The sequence below is a fragment of the Stegostoma tigrinum genome, chromosome 11 (assembly GCF_030684315.1).
Source record: "Stegostoma tigrinum isolate sSteTig4 chromosome 11, sSteTig4.hap1, whole genome shotgun sequence".
Classification (NCBI taxonomy): domain Eukaryota; kingdom Metazoa; phylum Chordata; class Chondrichthyes; order Orectolobiformes; family Stegostomatidae; genus Stegostoma; species Stegostoma tigrinum.
In genome coordinates, this window is record NC_081364.1 from 78,268,354 (window position 1) to 78,281,040 (window position 12,687).

Below are 12,687 nucleotides of genomic sequence, written 5' to 3' on the forward strand. Positions count from 1 at the left end.
TCCATTTGTCGCCAAACATTTAGATAGCTGAACTTTGAATTAAGGATACAACATGTCGAAGAATTGAGGTTCCTACCTCCTCCCCTCCCCTCAGTCTGCCTGTGGTGTCTTTCAAATCTCCTGTGAAGGTTTTGAAGAAAAACCTACTGCTGTCCATGAACACACTAAACCTGGAGGGTGATCTTTTTCATAAAAACAGTTGGCAAAAGGATGAAATAGAGGCAGAGCTGCAATCTTTTCTTTGCTGTCATTACAGTTGGCATTGCCGAGCTTATACAAAAGAGATTTGCAGGCCAATGTCCACTGCAGGAGTTGAGGAACTCTAATATTAACCAGATAGACAGACAGACACAAGTGGCTGTCAGCTGGTGACGTGATTCATGCCCAGTGAGTCATTAAACCAGCTACTTTGCCCACCGCTGACAATACAGTATAATGGTGCAGAAGAGAGTTCAGCTTTCCTCCTGAACTCCCCTCCACTTTGCCAAGAATGTCATGTCTCAGGCCAAGGCCAGTTGACTTGGGAAATTCAGCCCTGTATGTAGAGACGCTATCTGAAATTCTTCACTGGAAAGTTAGTTGCCTTTCTATATTTGGGCCTGGAGCTCTTTGTTTGAGATATTTTTAGACTTTGCAACAAATATAAAATGTTGAAGAAATGGATTTGTTGCATCCTTCTCTCTCTCTCTCTCTCTTTACTTCCACACTCCAGTCTCATGGTCTTATCCTGCAAACTATCGTTGAGGGCTTTGGGAAGACCAATCATCATATTCTGTAGTTGCGTCTTGACCCGTTGTTAGAAAATTAGCTGTCAATGGCACCAAATGCCGACTCAATGTCTTTCAGGCGTATGAAGATAATTTTCTTGTTGATGTGGATGTTTGCTCAAATTTACTTGATAACACTTTTAGGACCATTTGCAGATCACCTGAAAGTGCAAACTACAAGGTAGATGGGAGACCGTGCACTCTAAAATCTGTCATGAAAGAGTAAATTTGAATACAATAAGTGGTTAAGGTTTTGCTTTATTCAGAGTACAAGGAATACAAAGGAAACTGCCGATGAGCTAAGAATTATTGGGTACAAGTATTTGTTTAAAATGACATTCTTCACAACTAATTTCAGCAGCGGGAACAATGCTAACATTCCGAGCTGTGAGGAGCTTGAAAATCCAATTCCTCCAGAGACAGTTGCTGAGACCAGAAAGTAAGTATTGATCCAATGTGTGAGGAAATGATGCTTTAATCAGAATACAACTATGTGAAGGGCAGCTGCTGGAGGTCTGGCATTTTCAGGAGCATTACGGAGAGGGTATCTCCCGAAACTGAGCAGCATCTGTGGAGAGAAAGCAGAGTGGGCGCTTTGAGTTAAGGTTCCCCTGTTCAGAACTTCACACCTCTGAAGAAGTGTCACCTGGCTTCACTTGAACTCTGTTTTCTGTCTGCAGATGCTGCAAAACCTGTAGAGTTTCTCCAGAAACATCTGCTTTTCTTTCCGGTTGTCGGTGACCGTAGTTTGTTTTTTTTGACATTAAAGAAACAGTTGGCTGTTGTTCTAATATTTGCTCTGTTCTTAGTGTTGTAAAAAGAAATTTTAGATGGAAGCTTGTGGTTCTTGCTGCAGGCCTTCTGCTGGATCTGAAACCTGGATGCCTTGGCCGATTCCAGCGGTGACCAATACAGAGATTGCTGCCGGCGTTACTCACCAGTTGACGGTTTGGCTCAGTTTTGACAGCTGCTGGTCCAGTGAAGGGGATGGCAGATCAGCATCTTTCTCAGCCCAACTGTTAATGCTGATTGTCACTGAGGTTGTGTATGTGGGTGCCATCAGGGAAATGAGGGAGGCAGTCCTTAGAAGTCAAGGAGAGTCCAGGTGTCAAAGAGAACTGGCCCATGTCAACATAGCTTTGCAATGTGTAGGTGGTAAACTCCCTCCCTGCCATTATCCTAATCCTCTCACCTCCAATTTAATTGCCAGTGAATAATTGGGCATGCATTACCCACGATCTTTAATGGAATGTTTCTTTTCCAAACGTTGGACTATGCAATGCAGGTAAAAGTATTGAAAAACTTGACTCTCTAACTCTCTGCTTTCCAGTGTTATTACATGCCCCACCTCCTCCCGTTGCCCAAAAATAAACAGACCGTGGTGTTCTGAAAACTTGTGTGAAAGGTGAAATTCCTTCTTCCTTGCAGCATCCCCCAGCTACTCTTCCAGACTCAGTCACAATCACTTGTATACCGCCAGTTACAGCTTGGAAGGGAAAAACAAATCTCGATCTATTGTAGTTACATACATCAGAAATGTTGCCTGTTTAACAAATCCAGTTGATAAGTACTTGAAAACTTGATAGGGCTTCTCATTTGAAGAGTGGTTGAGGCTTTTGGTTCTGTACAGGATGGAGTTTAGAAGGATGGGAGGGAATTTCATTGAAACTTACAGCATACCGAGAGGCCTGGAAGGTTTGCACGTGGAACAGAGAAGATGTTTCCACGAGTAGGAGAGATTAGGACATGCAGGCACAGTCGTGGAGTGAAGGGACCAACCATTAGAACTCTGGTCAGAAAGAATTTCTTCAGTCGACGAGTGGCTAATCTGAGGAAAACATTGCAGAAAGCCATCGAGGCCAAGTCATTAGGTCTATTTAAGATAGAGAGAGAGAAGCGTTCTTGATTAATAAGAGGATCAAGGTTTCGAGAAGAAAGCTGGAAACTGGGCTTGAGAAAGATCTCAGCCAGAATCGAATGGCAAAACAGACTCAGTATTCCGAATGAGCTATTTCTGCCCAGATATCTTAAGGTCTTATAGATTCCACATGAAATTTTTCAATGTTCGTTTAGTAAGGAAGCCATTTCTGGGTGCAAGTGCTTGTTTACAATGTCTTTAATTTTTGCCTTATATAGTCAGGAAGGCAAATGTAATGTTGGCATTTATTTTGAAAGGACTTGAATGTAAGAGTAGGGCTGTACCTCAGGCTTTATGAGGCTCTGGTCAGGCCATACTTGGAGTACTGCGTACAGACTTGAGCCCCGTATCTCAGGAAGTATGCACTGTCCCTGGAACGGGTTCAGAGGAGGTTCATGAGAAAGGTCCAGGGAATGGAAAGCTTAAAATATGAGGGACTTTTGAGGACTCTGAGACTATACTCATTGGAGATTAGATGGATGAGGGGTATCTAATTGAAACTTTCAGAATACTGAATGGCCTGGACAGAGTGGATGTTGGGAAGATGCTTTCATTGGTAGGAGAGACTAGGACCCAAGGGCCCACATTTAGAATAAAGAGGAGATCTTTTCAGTTGGAGATTTGGAGAAACTTCTTCAGCCAGAGAGTGTTGAATCTGTGAAATTCACTGCCACAGAAGGCTGTGGGGGCCAGATCATTGAGTACATTTAAAACTGAGACAGATTATCAAGGGGATCAAGGGCTATGGGGAGAAAGCAGGAGAATGGTGTTGAGGAACTTATCACCCATGACTGAATGGCAGAACAGACTCAATGGGCCGAATGGCCTAATGTCTGCTCCAATGTCTTATGGTCTTAACTAATTGCAGGTCCAAAACCTTTGACGGCCCAAACTCTGATAAAGTTGAAGAACCAAGTTCACCAAAAGCGACTGCAGAAATTTCAGAATAAGTTTCATCCTTCTCTGCTTCATTCATAGTACATAACATGAAAATAAATTGCTGTGAATATAGTAGCTCTTGAAAGATTATGTCGTCATTCGAGATGATAAAAATCACATGAAAGAAACAGCTTTACTCCTTCTGCGGCCATTGCCAGTAATTAAATCAATGACACATTTCAGCCTTTGATCCATAGAAAACACTCAAAAATGTTCAGTGAAAAATTGGTTGGCCCTCAACATCCAAATCTTGGTGGTCTAACTTGCAACAATGCTAAACTGCGAAACCTCCCACCTCCCCTCAAATGCACCAGCCTATGTAACTGGAGTGACCTACATATTTTCTCTGAAAATGTGGAAAGCAAACCATCTAGTGTAGTCATTCATCTGGACATTGACCTAATGGGGACTTGAAATACAGAGCATTTTGGGATTCAAAATTTATTTTCAATGTTTACAAGTCAGTTGTAGATGCAAATCCTTTTCTTAATTTGTGCTTCATGTGCACTTACAGCTGCAGATATTTTGGCCGTATATATTGTCTTGTGGGTGGGAATCAAAGTTTGCCAGGCATCTGTGAAACCATGAGGAAGCAAGGTTGATCGGAAATACTTTTGATGTGTTTTAATTCTGCTTCATTTGGAATGCAGCAGTGTGAAAAGGGAATGATGGAGAATCATTGATTTCTTCAACATTTTTGGTGCAATGTGATGAATGCCACTCCAGACTATAGCACTCACATTAAAGTGTCTGCTGGGCTGCCTTCCTAGAAAATTTATAACAGAGACTGTTGTCTTAAATGAAAGCATCACCATTGAAGCATCTAAAACACTTAGATGGGAAATGGTTTTCAGATCAATATTGAGGTTATATTTCTGGACAATGTGGCTATGGTAAAAATGCTAAAGAAATGTGTTAATCTCCTTTACCCCACCTCAGCACTTCTCTGTGTTCCTCCTTCCTGCTTCAGCTGCACCCTCCCCACAAACGTCCTCCAAGTTCATTGAAGTGTCCTCCAAACTTCCATGACATTTGAAGAAATATTTCTACAATTAAGAATGTGACCTGCTCCCCGTGTCCGAGCCTTGGTATTTCTCCCATACAATATTGCCATTGAATAATTTGCATTTTGAATTATCTAAGTTGGCCATCTGCCATTTGTATCCATGGAGTCAGGCGCTTTCCGAAGTCAGAGACCTGGAATTAATCCTGAGTTTATTCTGTCCAGGTCTTTAAGGAAACTCAGAACTGTTAAAGGAGCAGGAAAGAAAAATGATTTTTTTTTTAGCAAAACAGCCAATGGTGACTAATCTGACCTTAAGCTTCAGTGAATTTGAGCAATGACAAATTCCTACATCAGTGCTCCGAATCAAACTATGAGTTACAAGCTGTGCTTGTGAGGGTTGAATTGTCAATAGTCTGTAAAGAGCTTGAGTTTCTTTGTCAGAGATGAGGAAGTTAAACTTAAATCGTCTCTTTTGGGATGTTTATTGTCTGTCCCAGTGTGGAGGTTCTTTATTTGTCCTCTTTACTCCTCATCTAGCCACTGGCTCCCCATCACAGCCAAAAATCCCAATGTTGATAAGAGTGCCAGTAATTAAAAATGTGATCACATGCACAAGTAAAATGATTTATTTGGTGTTTTGTGACCAGTTGCAGCTGTGAAAATGTTGACTTGTCACACTGTGTAGTGGGTGGAAACCTAAGTTTGTCAGAAACTGAAGGAGTAATTGACAAGTAAATTTGATGTGACGTCAGATTAAACCTGTTGTTCAGTATTTGAGATCTAATACTGTGAAAGCAAACTGTTGGGATTTGCTGTCAGATTATGTCAGGGTTGCCTCAGGAAGATACCCCAATTGGCAGTGCAGTGAGCACCAATCTAGACAATAGCAATCACATGAAGCAACTGCTTGACTGCTTCTGCAATGTTTGGCTTACTTTAAGAGACGGAATAATGTTGAATTAGCTTTAAGCATTCAAAGCTTTTCAATGGTAGACTGAATTTTGCTTGTCTTTCAGTATCAAGTTCTTGCACAGCGCAGGAACGGCTTTCAACAAGGGTGAAATACTGGAGAAATGGTTTTCTCTCCTTATTGCCTTGCTCTGTCTCTTCCAACCTCCACCCCAGCACTGCCTCAGTATGAAGGCCTGTGGGCATCCTGTGGAAGTCAAAAGAACCCCTCTCTCAAGACTGTGATTTTTTGTTGTTGAATTGGGTTGGATTTAATTCTGGATGAGTTTGCCTGTTCTAAATGACTTAATTTGTCCTCTTTGATCAATTGCAGTTCTAGAAATGTTGACAGTGCAAATGGTGAGGAAAATGGAAGTTGTAGTTCTTCAGGATCCAGCGAAATAATTGCTGAGTAAGTTTAATTGCATGCATGACAAAGTGAATCATTATTCAAAATATGACAAAGCGGTAGGAAATAGCTGGGGAGCTAGCAGTTTGTGCAATGTTATACAGCCATCAAATGGTATTAGCCCAGAGACAATAATTTGATGTTTGTACCAGCTCTCAAAGAGGGACTTGCCTACGTTCACTCCTAAGTCCTTTTACTGTGTAACACTGCGAAAGCTCTCCTTTAGAAAATTGTAGTTCACTTTTGAAGACCTCAGTTGAAGCTGCAGCACCATACTATTAGGCAGAGCTTCCAGTTTCTAATGATGCTATTTTAAAAAAAAAATCCTTGTCACCATTGGTTCTTTTCGCTGATCATCTTAAATCAGTGTCCTTTTCTTCTTGAGCCTTCTGTCACAAGGAACCGATTGTTCTTATCCATTCTAACCAAATCCCTTATGATTTTGAACACTTTTAAAATCACTTCTTAGTCTTTTCCAAGAGCAGCCCAAGCTTCTTCAGCCTGTCCACAGGGCTGTCTAGTTTGTCATCTCTGGTAATATTTTTTGTGAATGTTTTGTGCACCCTCTCAAATCCCTTCCTGAACTGTGGTTGGTAAATACCAGAGTTGAGGGCAAATCAGGAGTTTTTTTATCACGATTTGTCAGAACATATTTGTTTTTCATACAATGCTCCAATTTTTAAAGTTCAGAATCCTGATGATATCTTCAACCTGCACTACCACTTCTATAATTATTGTGCACACACATACACACACACGATCGATCAAATATCAGACATGGATCATTTCAGGAAGCACCATATCATAAGATATCTATTTTGGCTACAGAAAAGAGGAAGGAACAATCCAGAATAATTTTGATTTGGAGGAGGTCCAACTTCAAAAGGAGCAGGAAGGCATTTGCAGCAAGTAAGTTTGAACACAAGTTTAGGCAAAACTGCAATGAAACAATAGTCTGTCTTACAGCAGGAGGTTGTTTAGTGACAGTGTCAGAATGTTTCCACAAGCAGGAAATAGTGGCAAATGGTACAAATGTAGAGGATATTGATGACCCCAATGTGTACCGAGTTAATTATAAGTCGTTCAGAAGGGAAGTGTTGAACTAAATGATACTGGCAGCTAGTGTTAAAAGGGAATCTGAATGTCATCCTCCATTGTGAGCAGTGAAAGGGTAGCGAAAGTGGGGCTAATGATCATAAATCACTGTTTAATCTTCACAGAGGTAAAGGCCTGGCTGAGATACTATTCAGAAGAAGTTGATGTCCAACTCACGATGAAAAGTAAATAGTTGAGACAAGGATGAGCTGAGGTTAGACTGCATTTTAGAAATGTGAAAATTAAACAACTGCAGATGCTGGAAATCTGAAACGAAAATGGAAATTGCTGGAAAAGCTAAGCAGGTCTGGCAGCATCTGTGGTGAGAAAGCAGAGTTAACATTTTTGAGTAATTTGAACCACTGAGCTTTTACAGCAATTTCTGCTTTGATTAGAATGGCTGGTTGCCCTTGGTGTTGGTAACTCAGAAGGAAGTGAATTGTAGACAACTGAGGATACTGAGAAAGAAAAAAATAGCTTGAGGCTGCAGTGGCACTTTGCACAACACCCTAATCCTGTTTGAATGCAGGGGTGGTATCAGAGGACTGGAGGATTACAACATGTACTATGTTTATGTTCAAAAGTGTGTGGATAAATCCAGCAACTAGATTCATCTTATTGGTGGGACAGCATCACAGGAACTGTAATCCCAGTCTCAAGCAAGAATACTTGGGGAGCATATGGGCTAACATTTTATGCTGACTCAGAAATCTTCACCATCTGGTGTGTAACCTGTTTAATAAAACCATCTGATGGAGGCTTGTAATTCTGAATCATCAATTTTCATGGGTATTTTAATGGATTTCACTGAAGATGAAAGGATTTGCTTGAGGTGTTTTAAATTGTTGTTCATGTTCAATTGCAGCTGTGAAAGCGTTGAGTCCAAACACTGTCCGAATTCTGATGAAATTCAGAATTTAAGTTCACCGGAGAAGGAAGCGACAGTCAAGAAGTGAGTTTGATCTAAAATGTGACCATATTATGCTTCATTTGCAATACAGTAGTGTGTAAAGGGAATGGCTGGAGAGCTGGTGGCCATAGGTTGGATAATCAGAAATCTCTTCATGAAGGCAGAGATGTTTCCATGCTGTATGACTCTGTAAGACATACCACAGAAACAAAAACACGGATATCATTCCAGATCATGGCACATTGATGAAGAAACAGCTTCTGAGTTCTTTGCCTATTCTCTCCCTAATTCTGAGGAACAAGCAATACAAAGCACTAGCAGCAGTTGCGTGTGAAGGTGTTGAGTTTATCTCAGACTGAAATTTCTGCACTCAGAGCAAATGTAAGCTATTGAAGAAGTGGCTTCACTCCTTGCACCTGCTCCTTTCCCCTGTTACCACCAGCCAACACCACTGCTGGCGAGCTGCTTTGGCCCTCAAGGGCATTTCTGGTAAACTTCCTGAGGAAATTTAAAGAACGTATTCACTATTTTATGCAGTTTTACATTTAGAGTGTGACCTTGTTTCATAAAGTTAGCTGATCACGGCTTAGTATGCTGAATTTTGGGACTTCATTTTTTATTTTACGGCTGGCAACCAATTGTAGACCCAAACACCATTTTAATTTGCTTTTTTCTTTTGTGGTTTATGATCAATTGCAGAAGCATAGACTTCAACAGATCAAGCTTTCTAGAAGAATATAATTTCAGTCCTGCAGAAAAGGAAACACTAATGAAAATGTAAGTTTGATTTGACATGTAGTGAAATTGTATTTTCAATGTGAAATTTAAGAATGTGAGAAGAATTGCTGGAGAGCCAGAAAGACCTGTAAAATAATGTAGAGCCTTTGTCATGAAGATATAAGGCACCCAGAACAGGATGGCAAACAGCACTCCAACCCATAACAATCACATTCAAGAAGCTAAATAATAACTGAAAGAATCGCGGACACTGCAACTCAGGGACAAAAACAAAGTTGTTGGAAAAGCTCAGCATTTCTGGCAACATCTGTGACGGTAAGAACAGAGTTAATGTTTCAGGTCCGGGTGACCCTTCCAGTTCTGAGGGAGGGTCGCTGGACCCAAAATGTTAACTCTGTTTTTGCATTAAAGAAGCTGCTTGCCTTGCATGTCCAATGATTGCATTATTCCTAGAGATTGGCTTGTAAATATTTTTCAGTGTAAATCATCCAAAATTCTTTGTCTTTTGGAATTGTTTGTCCTACATGATCATGCTTTTGGGGTTGTTTATCTCAGATTGTCATTAGTCTAGTTTGTGATAATGATGCATTATTGCAGGAATGGTTTTCCTCTTCACACCACTTTATTAGAAGTTATCCTGCAAACGTCCTGTGAATAGTTGAAACCGAATGATACCGCTATCTAGAGCAGTCATATACTTGGCAAGTGGTTTGTTTGTGGTGTCCTGACTTTGGTAACCCTCCGACTCCATGCTGCTGTTGTACGTTTTGCACATAATTGATCTTGAATTAATACTTCCTGAATCTATGAAATCCAAATGATCTTGTGAAATGATTTTTCATGTTTGAAGTTTGTTAACTAAGTGCATTCAAAGATATTTGACTGTAGAAAGCATCGCACAAATGCATCTCTAGCAGGAAGTCTGGTTACTTTTGAGCTGTACCAGATTGCTGAGGTTGTTTTACTGCTCTGAATAAGATTGGATTACTTACAGTGTGGAAATAGGCCCTTCGGCCCAACAAGTCCACACTGTCCCTTGAAGCATCCCACTCAGACCCCTTCCCCGAACACGAAGGGCAATTTAGCACACGGCTGATCCACCCAGCCTGCACATCTTTGGACTGTGGGAGGAAACTGGATCACTTGGAGGAAACTCACTCAGACATGGGGAGAATGTGCAAACTCCTCACAGACAGTCGCCCAAGGCTGGAATCAAACCCGGGACCCTGGAGCTGTGAGGTGGCAGTGCTAACCACTGAGCCACCATGCTGCCCTGCATGACACTTTGGCAGCATGGGGTTAAAGATGGGATTATACTGGTTTGTCTGGCCGTTCGATTAAATTCTGTGCTTTTCGATTGAGACGAAACAACATTTATCCAATAGATTTGAGTGCTGGGCTGGACTTGGGGACTTCAAAGTTTGAGATTCTTACCTTTATATATACAGTGATTTATTTTCTTTTGTACATGGTTTGCTTACTCATTTATTTTGTTTTCTTGAGTTGATATTGTTTGTCGTTTTTATAATCAAGAAAGCCAATGCCTGAAAGGCCAAGCACAGATAAATTACTTGTGAGCAAATATAAAGGCAAATTTTTGCGGTATTGCATTGAGAAAAATGGTCAATTTGAGGGAGTGAGGATTTTCAGGGAATATTTTTACTTCAGAGTCAATAGCAAGCGTTCACAACTGGGCTGCACTGAAGTTTGAAAGAAAGCTCAAACAATTTATGAAAAATGCAGCAAAGGAAAAATCCCTCTTGTTCATCAAACAAATAGGACACAGTTGGCCAGGCAGCATCAGAGGAGCAGGAAAACTGATGTTTCGGGTCTGGGCCCTCCTCCAGAAATTTTCTGAAGAACAGTCCAGACCTGAAATGCCAGCTTTCCTGAGCCCCTAGTCTGCTAGCCTGCTGTGTTCATCCAGCTCCACACCTTGTTATCTCAGACTCCAGCATCAGCAGTACCTACTAACTCAGAACACAGTTGGGATGCCTTGTGCATTGCTATTCACTCTAACCCACCCAGTTGTCTTTTTGGGTAAATGAAACAAAGTTTTAGAAATCTAAGCCACAGGGATTAGTAGTTATCTGGACATTTTTCTCCAACACCTAGCTATTCGTGTTTGGATGAACACAGCTAATTGTGGATACCAAATTGGTCCTGATTAATTTCACAATATTCCTGTACTAATGTCTCAAGGGACATATGGGGATGAAGTGTATGAAGGAACCTAAATTATCCTGATCCCCGATTGAGAACAGTGTAATCCTCATGAAAGTAATGTGCTGGTTTGGTATGTTATTTGGTATGTTAATCTCCTTTTGAATTCAAGTTTTTTGGGTTGAGTAAAGTAGAAAATTATCATTTTTGTTTTCTGCAGAATAGTAGCTTACAACCTGTCAGTTTGACATTGAAGAAAACACAGATATTTAGGGGTTGAGTAAAAGCATGGTCAAAGCATGGTTTTAAAGGAACATCTTGAGTGAGGGCAGAAGAGGCAGGAATATATCCAGTGAAGTTGTCATCGGTGAAACAATTAATCTCAGATGCGCAAGTGGCCAGAATTGAAAAGAAAGACAAAAGTGCACCCGTACATAGTTATTTCAATTCTGGAATACTCTGATACTTTAAGAATACACTTCTCTCCAGTGCCTTTGCAATCTAAGATTATGTTGTGCTCGCTTTAGGAAATGATCCTTTTAGATGGTGGAAGGATGATAACGAGTAATTAAATGAAATGATGTTGTACACTGCAGCTGATTAGAGGTTTCAGATTACTCGGTAGGGATGTAGTAACTTGTTAATGAATCTATTGGAAACAGAGACTTTAATTCTAGTGGGACGACAGAAAAGTGTTTTGGGTCAAATTTTGGACTCTGCACAGTCCTAATTAAGTTCTACCATATTGTCAGCAGGGTAGAGGCTCTTTAGCTCAGCAACTTATTTCCCAGCCACGAAGGCTTTCAGTAGGATATGGAATTTTTTGGTTTTGTGATCTTTTGAATTGATTTTTCTTTATATATATTTTTGGAGGGTTACTGTTCGAGTGTTTGTAATGTGATCTAAGCATTTCTGAAAGATTCAGGACCAAATGAGCCCAGGCAACTTGCTTAGGTCACGTTTCCAGTGTGTTTCAGTTAGTCACTGTTTCCGAGAGGTGACATAACAAAGAACATTTCTACAGCCTTGACCCTCCATCTCTGCAATTTCCTTGTGTCCACTTCAGATGTTTCTCGTTTTTCCTGTCCAGTTTCACTTCTTTGCCTATCCCACATTATGTTTGTCCTGTTGTTACCAGCCATGGCTTCAGCTGTTTAGACTCTAAAATCTGAAATACACTGTATGCTTTTCTCCATTTTTTAAAAAGCTGATTAAAAACTTCACCTTTCATCAAGCTTTTTATAATTCTTCTGACCTCACTGAAAAACAATCTCTTGACATTTCCAAAAATGAGTCACCTCATTTCATAATTTGCCATGTTCACTACTTAATATCATTCAGCACTTTACCAGTGTGGGCCAGCTGAGTTTTTGAATCATTGCAAAAGAGTACGACCTATGCCAACTGATCTGAAAGCAGATGAAGTCAAAATAGTCCCTCCAGTGTAAACTATTTCTAAGTCGTATATCTTTCTCAAACAACAAGAGGCTATTGCTGCATATGGCACTATGGCTGCCTAGCACTTCCTACACCAACCACTGTTTAACAGGAATGGAGCTTGTCAAGTCTGAGTCAAACCCCAACGTCTGTGAGTGACGTTTCACATCATATAATTTCGGTGCTGTAATGATCTATTATGAACGGACTCAAATAAGTGATCATCTGTTTCAGTGTAAGGCTGCAGATAAGGAAATTCCAAATTAAAAACTAGAACAGCACTTTCAGTGTAAAATATTCCATGTAAATTGGGGATGCTAATCAAACAAATGTTTACTTTTTGGAGTCTTTGGAAAG